We start from the raw sequence: 8,840 nt of genomic DNA on the forward strand, positions 1-8,840 counted from the left end.
TATCGGCCATGTGCTGGCAGGTGGGACTAGATTGGGTTGGGATATCTGGTCGACATGGACAAGTTGGATTGAAGGGTCTGTTTACGTGCTGTACATCTCGATGACTCTATGGTGAAAGGCAGGAGGTTTAGAGGGGACTCAAGGAAAAGAAAAATCACCAAGAGATGGTGGGTTCTGGAATCCTCTGCCTGGGACTGTAGACGCATTGAGTCATACAGCAGGGAAACAGACCCTTCAACTCAACCAGTTCATGCTGAACATAATCCCAAACTAAACCAGTCCCACCTGCTTGCTCCTGGTCCACATCCCTCCAAACCTTTCCTATTCATGTACTATCCAAATGTCTTTTAAACAATGTAATTGTACCCACACCCACCACTTAGAGTCACAGAGATATGCAGCATGAAAACAGGCCCCTCGGTTCAACTCATCCATACCAACTCGATATCTTAAATAAATCTAGTCCCATTTGTCAGCATTTGGCCCATATCTCTCTAAACCCTTCCTATTCATATACCCACCCAGATGCCTTTTAAATGTTGTAATTGTACCAGCCTCCACCATTTCCTCTGGCAGCTCATTCCATACACGCACCATCCTCTGCGTGAAAAAGTTGCCCCTTAGGTCCCTTTTAATTCTTTCTCCTCTCACCTTAAACCTGTGCTCTCTAGTTTTGGACTACCCCTACCCCAGGGAAAAGACCTTATGTATTTACCCTATCCATGCTCCTCATGATTTTATCAACCTCAGCCTCTGATGCTGCAGGGAAAATAGCCTCAGTCTATTCAGCCTCCCCCTGTAGTTCAAGCCCTCCAACCCTGGCAACTCCTCAGGAAGTTCATTCCACACTCAAACAACCCTCTGGTAAAAAAAGCTCTGCCCCTCTTGTCTTTTTAAAATCTCTCTCCTCTCACTGTAAAAATATACCCTCTAGTCTTGAAATCCCCCATCCTCGGGGAAAGACAACCACCGTTAACCATATCTATACCCCTCATTACTTTATAAACCTGTATAAGGTTGTCTCTCAACTTCCACTACAGTTAAAAAAGCACCGGCCTATCCAGTCTTCCTTTATAACTCAAACTTTCCATTCCCGACAACATCCTGGTAAATCTCTTCTGAACCCTCTCCAGCTTATAATAATAGTTGAGGTGGGAAACCTTATAACCTTTAAAACGTATTTGGATGAGCATTTGAAATGCCGTAACAGTCAAGGCTATGGGCCTTATGCTGGAAAGTGGGACTAATGTAGATTTTGTGTATTTCTGGCAGTACAGACGAGATGGACTGAAAGGACTCTTCTGTACTGTACGTCTCTGTGGTTCTAGGATACCTGACCACCATGATATTGTTGTTTCTCTGAGCTAGCTGTGTGCAATTTGGCTGCTTTTTCTTGTAACAGAACAATTGCTTCACTTAATTGCTGGAAAGTGCTTTGAGAGATCAGGTGTTTGTCAAACGCATTTTACAAATGCAAGTGCTCTCTTTAACATGGCACTTGGGCAGTATTATCAAAGTGGATTCACTAATAGTAATCTTCCAGGGATACTTAAGGTCTAGAAAAGTCCCAGAGTTTTGGAGAATTGCCAATGTAACACATTATTTAAAAAGGGAAGATGATAAAAACAGGTAATTATAGGCTAGATAGCTTAACATCTGTCAATGGGAAAATGTAAGAGGTTATTATAAAGGATGTAATAGCGGAGTATTTAGAAATCATAATATAATCAAGCAAAGTCGATGTGACTTAATGAACGGGCAGTCATACCTGAGAAATTCATTAGAATTCTTGAAGGGGTACAAGCAGGATAGATAAAGGGGAAGTTGTGCATGTAATATATTTGGATTTTGAGAAGTTGCTTGATAAACTGCCACACATTAAATGACTTAACGAGAACTCATGCTGTTGGAGGTAGTATATTAGCTCGGATAGTGGATTGGCTAACTAGTGAAGACGGAGATTTGGGATAAGAGTGACATTTTCAGGATCGCAGCATGTTACAAAGAATGCTACAGGGATTAGCGCTCAGGTCATAATTATTTTCAATGCATATTAATGACTTGGGTGAGGAAATTTAATGCACTATAGCCAAAATGACACAAAAAGAGGTGGGAAGGCAAATGGTGAAGATGATGCAAATGGAGGGATACAGACTGGTTAAGTGAGTGGGCAAGAACTTGGCAGATAGAATACAATGTGGGAAAATGTGAGGTTATGCACTTTGGCAGCAAGAATAGACAAGCTGAATATTATCTAAATGGTGAATGACTGCAGAAAGCTAAAAAAGAGGAGAGGAATTTAGAAGTCCTTGTTCCCTAGCATCTAAGTTCAGTGGATAATAGTGAAGGCAAATGGAATGCTGGCTTTTATTTTAAAGCAAAAGGAGTACAAAAGTAGGTACATTTTACTCAAACTAGACAAGGAACTAGACAGACCACAGCTGGGATAATGGGAACAGTATCCATCCCTTATCTAAGGAAAAACACACTGGCATTGGAGGCAGTCAGAGAAGGTTCAAGAGGCTTTTCCTAGGTATGGAGGGACTGTCATGTAAGAGAAAGTTGAGTGAATTTAGCCTGTATTCACTGAGTTTAGAAATATGAGAGGCGACCCTATTGAAATATGCAAAAGTCTTAGAGATTGTGAAACGGTTGATACAGAGAGATTGTTTCCCCTGTGGGAGAGTACAGGACCAGAGGACTGAATGGCCTATTTCTGGTCCAATATTTTAAGGTTTTATGGTCTAAGGGAAAGGCAAATGGGCGATATATAACAAGTTAGCTTTGCAACTTACTTAACTATTAGTTTATTTATTTTTACCTTCAGGAGAGCTCATGTTCAGTTTCTTTCAGACTGTAATCATTATTTTCTTTCTGCACCAGAGGAATCACAAAGCTATTGTCAGAGCGGAATAGATTTTCAATTATCAGAAGCCAGTGAGGTTTAAAAAAAATTTTGATGCAGTTTATTTTGACAGTTTTCTTCCTACACCTCACAATGTGGCTGGGATCAATTGACTGCCACCCGGTATACAAACCTCCGATTGGCATACAAACCTCCAATTCCTGACTTTGGCTCTTCTTTTGCCACCTGCGGATGACATGTCACAGTAGTGTGCATTGTGTTGGTACGATACAGGGCAACACGGCCATCTGCTGCCTCTATAACACTGTGCACACAGGGGGCTGAGATCTCCAACCTGCTCATTAGCACATTTGCCAATCTGCTTACCAGCTGAGCCGCAAGCAAATCTTTATCTCTCGATGAAAGAAAAAGCTAAAATATTATAAAACAGGCAAAGCTACTCACAAAAACCACAATTTTTACAATTAATTTGAAATAAAATATTTTCTGTCAAGGGTACCTTATCATCTTCATCCCTGATGAAGAGCTGATGCTCGAAATGTTGACTTTCCTGCTCCTCAGATGCTGCCTCATCAGCTGTGCTTTTCTAGCACCACACTTTTTGACTACCTTATCAAGTGCTAACTCTATCCCTCTCCCCTGCTCCCCTCTCAAAACCAGCTGTTCCTGATATGTTTACGTTCCTCATTGTCTACTTAAGCCACTAAATTATGTTCATGTAGTACCTGCAAGTGCCACACAGCTGGGAAGAGTATGGAACTTTTACAGAATCTAAGTCTCGGGCCAGGAGAGAGCCAACAAAAGTGAATAAAAATCCTCCTCTGGTTCCCTAGCAAACGAGCCAAGACTTGGAGATTGTCAATGAAGTACAACAGCTCTTTGAATTCTGTTGTAGGGCTTTGGTGCAGCCATGAATACCGCTCCATTTGATGCTTCGACATCTGACTTGCAAAACTTTAGACACAAGGCAATCCTCACAACTCTCAGTTGAGGGGAATCTCCTCTAGTGGTACCGTATAGAGAGCAAAGAGCCACTGACACTGCAATGCTGTGAAACACTCTTCAACAGTGAGATATAAACCTGAGATTACTTCCCAGGCAATTTGCAAGTCAAGAGTTTTCATCCTTTTCAGAAATTTCTGGTGTGGCTTTGTTCTTGATGCTAACTTTCACTTTTACAGAGTGGTGGGCCTGTGGAACTCATTGCCATGGAGTGCTGTGGAGGCCGGGACGTTAAATGTCTTCAAGGCAGAGATTGATAAATTATTGATCTCGCAAGGAACTAAGGGCTACAGGTTGAGTATGGGTAAGTAGTGTTGAAATGCCCATCAGCCATGATTGAATGGAGGAGTGGACTCGATCGCCGAATGGCCTTACTTCCACTCCTATGTCTTATGGTCTTATACAGAGCAAGGGCATTGCAAGTAACATGCAATTTTCGTACAAAGTAACATTGGAGCAGGGATAAAATGGTGCCGAGTAGACAGGTAATACCATGGTTTACAAATATTTCGGTGCTTCATAGAATCCCTACAACGTGGACGCAGGCCATTCGCTCCATTGAGTCCACACCGACCCTTTGAAGGGCATCCTATCCAGGCCCACTCCCCTACCATATCCCTGTAACCCTGCATTTCCCTTGGCTAATCCACCTAAACAGCACAACCCTGGACATTATGGGGTAATTTAACATGATTAATCCAATTAACCTGCACATCTTTGGACTGTGGGAGGAAACCAGAGCACCCAGAGGAAACCCACGCTGACACGAGGAGAATGTGCAAACTCTACACAGGCAGTCACCCGAGGCTAGAATCAAACCCGGGTACCTGGCGCTGTGAGGCAGCAGTGTTAACCACGGAGCATTGTGCCACTCACCATGCTTATTCAGATTTAAAGAGTGAATGGACGAATCCCGCACAAACATGATGACTTGAATACACCGTTATTACACAGAGTCATTCCATTCTATGTCTCATTAAAAAGAAACAGTCTACACCTGAAATGAACTTTCTGATGAACATAAACATTTTAGTCCAATCCTAGTTTTCTATATATTCCTGAACTTCATCATTTCATCGTTGGCAGGCTTCAGCCACATAAACCCTTTAATCCCTGGAACTTCCATCCTACATTTCAGCCTCCCTTCTACCTCACTTTCCACCTTTAAGACTAGATTAGATTGGGTTAGATTGGGTGGGACTGGGTTATGGGCAATTGTCCTGTTAGTTCAATATGTGGAACAGTGAAAATGTTTTGTTTGATATTATTCCTGTGAATTATCTTGGAATTAATTTAGTGCGTTTAAGGACCTACATATATATAAAACCATCAATCCAGTTTGTAGGAAATAATGTTTAGTGCATTATTAATTATTCCACTTTTATACATTTTTATATCTGTCATAGAGACTTACTGCACGGAAACAAACCCTTTGGTCCATTCAGTCCACGCTGACCATATTCCCAAACTAAACGAGCCCCACCTGCTTGCACTTGGCCCACATTCCTCCAAATCTTTCTGATTCTTGAATTTATTCAAATGTCTTTTAAACATTGCAACTGTAACTGCAAAAAAAACTTCCTCTGACAGTTCATTTCACACATGAACCATTCTCTGTGTAAAAAAGCTGCCCCTCATTAAATTTTCTTCCTCTCACCTTAAAAATATGTCCCCTAGTTTTGAATTCCCCCACTGTGGGAAAAAGATCCTTGTCTTTCACCTTATCTATGCCCCTCATGATTTTATAAACCTCTGTAAGGTCATCTTTAACTTCCTTCACTCCAGTGACAAAAAGTCCCATCCTTTTCAGGCTATTTTTATATCTCAAACCCTGCATTCCCAGGAACATCCTGGTAAATCTTTTCTGAACCCGGTCCAGTTTAATAATATCCTTCTCAAAACATGGCAACCAGAACTGCACACAGTACTCCAGAACAGCCTTCACCAACATCCTGTACAACCTCAACATGACCTCCCAGCTCTTATGCTCAAAGCTCTGAGCAATGAAGGCAAGCTTGCAAAACACATTCTTAACCACCAATTTCTGTGTGATCTACAAATGTACTAGACATGCCCCTATGTTCTCATCCAAATATTTTATATTATTGACAAACAAAAGTGGACCCAGCACTGGTCACAGGCCTCCAGTCTGAAAAACATTCCTGCACCACCACCTCTGTCTCCTACTATAAAGCCAATTTTATACCCAACTGGCAAGCTCATTCTGAATCTTATATGATCTAACTTTACCAATTAGGTTACCATGCGGAATCCTGTCAGAGATCTCAAGACATATTTGCTTCTCAGTTTCCCTCTGACTATTGATGGTGGTGGTGTGGTTGGGGCCGGGGGGTGGGCAACACTACAATCCCATTAAGGTGATCATCCCTTTCTTGTTTCTAATTTCAACCCATATATTTTCACTAAATGATCCCTCAGGAACATCATCTCTAATTACAATAGTGATGTTTGCCTTAGTCAAAAATGCCTCTTTTCCTATCCTTCCATTAACACCTAAAACCTGGAACATTGAGCTGCCTGTCCTGTCCTTCCCTCGCAATAAATCTGAATAATTGGTGCTAATCTTTATGCAGTTGTAACATGAGATCTGAACAAACAGACAGTCCAAAGATCATGAGGTAGGAATTCCTTATTTCACTGGCATCAGGTCATTACAAACAAGAAGGGAAATTGAATATAAACAAATGACTCTTTACAACATGCACATAGAATGGGTCCGTGGGTCACATTAAGCTGAAGAATCCTTTGTCTCCTTGCTCCCTCTTCACATGATCCCCCTTCTACCAAGGCCACTCAAGGGAACTCTTTGGCCATCCAACTGCTCTCCTTCATCATTGCCACCTGCTGGTGGAGGTACAGGCACAATTGCTGTAGTTCCTTTACTCTGCACCTTCCTGACCATTGCCATCTCCTGCTCGAGGTCCCTTTACCCACCAATGTGTTTTTCTTTTGCCTTGAAGGTAACAAGGGTACAGTGATCATTCCACATATTCACCAATAAAATATAACCTTTCGCTGTTAACATTTAGATGAAAATAATGGCTCATAAGAAACAATCTGCTTGTGGAATGCTTCCCATTTACCTGGATGATTGCAATACCAGCAACACTCAATAAGTTTGACACCATCAGGACAAAACAGTCCACTTCACTGGCACCACATCCCCAAATATTAATCCCCTCCACCACCAAGCTCAAGTAGCAGTGGTGTGTGCCAACTACAAGATACATTGCAGAAATGCCTTCGAAAACACCTTCCAACACCGCCACCGTTAGATACATAGGAACACCATCACCTGCAAGTTCCTCTCCAAGACACGTAGCATCCTGACTTGGAAATATAATGCCTTTCCTTCACGACACTGGGTCAAAGTCCTGGGAAGGAGAGTGGTGGAATGGGGCTCTTGGCTACCAGCTGGACAGCCAGCAAAAAGCCCTGCACTTAGGGAAGGCTGACCAGGACTTGTTCCACTCCAAGACTTGATAGGCCATGTCAGCTCTTCCCATGGGACCATAGACCCTGTATGTTGTTAATCAGAGGCCAGTGACTCAACTGAACAACAGCACCATCAATGATGTAGTGGCTGCTGCTGGTATGACACCCACCTGAAGGCTAGGATCATCACTGGATTCCAGGTCAGAGGGGAGTAGTGGCTGGGGAATTACTTGGGGATGATGTGGGCGGGTGGATAAGAGTGGGTCAACCCTTTTTGAGATCATCTCCCTGGATCAGACACTGAGTGTGTTTCAATAAGGGACTCCCCTCAGGATAGTTTGCCAAGGGCTGCAGGCCCCTGACCCACCAAATGGGTCAATACCAGCACTGGCAAGATGGGGACCTCAAGTGAACAATAATTATCCATTTTTATGCCTCACCTGAAAGGGGGAGGGAGGGCCGGAAAGCCATCCCCAAAGGCCTTGCATCCTCAGACTTAAACTGGTTGGAGTGGAGAGGGGGGTCCATCTCCAACCATTACCCACATCCCTGGTTAAATGTTCATTCACCACTAAAATCACCAGAGCAGCAAGGTGCACTGTTCCACCCACTGCCACCTATCTGAACATGGCAAGCTCCAACAACATACATAGTGACATTGAGCAGGTAATCTATTTTAGAGATGTTGATTGTCAGGGATAAATATTGGCCACCTGAATGAGCAAACAGGACCCTAGTTTAAGACCTCAATCTGAACGACAACAGCATTGACAGTGCAGCATTATCTGGGCTGCCAAGTCTCTAGACTAGCATTAACACTCAAACAAACAAGGCCACTCTGCCCCTCGATCATTCCGTATCACTTGATCAGTCATAGCTGATCTACTCTGGCCTCAGGACAGGATGTGGAAAGGCAAGGACTGATTAGGGATAGTCAACGTGGCTTTGTGCATAGGAAATCATGTCTCACAAACTTGATTGAGTTTTTTGAAGAAGTAACAAAGAGGATTGATGTGGGCAGAGTGGTAGATGTGATCTATATGGACTTCAGTAAGACGTTCGACAAGATTCCCCATGGGAGACTGGTTAACAAGGTTAGATCTCACGGAATAAAGGGAGAACTAGCCATTTGGATACAGAATTGGCTCAAAGGTAGAAGACAGAGGGTGGTGGTTGGAAGGTTGTTTTTCACACTGGAGGCCTGTAACCAGTGGAGTGCCACAAGGATAGGTGTTGGGTCCACTGCTTTTCGTCATTTACATAAATGATTTGGATGCGAGCATAAGAGGTACAGTTAGTAAGTTTGCAGATGACACCAATATTGGAGGTGTAGTGGACATCGAAGAAGGGTACCTCAGATTACAACAGGATCTTGATCAGATGGGCCAATGGGCCAAGAAGTGGCAGATGGAGTTTAATTCAGATAATGCGAGGTGCTGCATTTAGGGAAAGCAAATCTTAGCAGGACTTATACACTTAATGGAAAGGTCCTAGGGAGTGTTGCTGAACAAAGAGA

Source organism: Chiloscyllium plagiosum, chromosome 20 (genome assembly GCF_004010195.1).
Source record: "Chiloscyllium plagiosum isolate BGI_BamShark_2017 chromosome 20, ASM401019v2, whole genome shotgun sequence".
Classification (NCBI taxonomy): Eukaryota; Metazoa; Chordata; class Chondrichthyes; order Orectolobiformes; family Hemiscylliidae; genus Chiloscyllium; species Chiloscyllium plagiosum.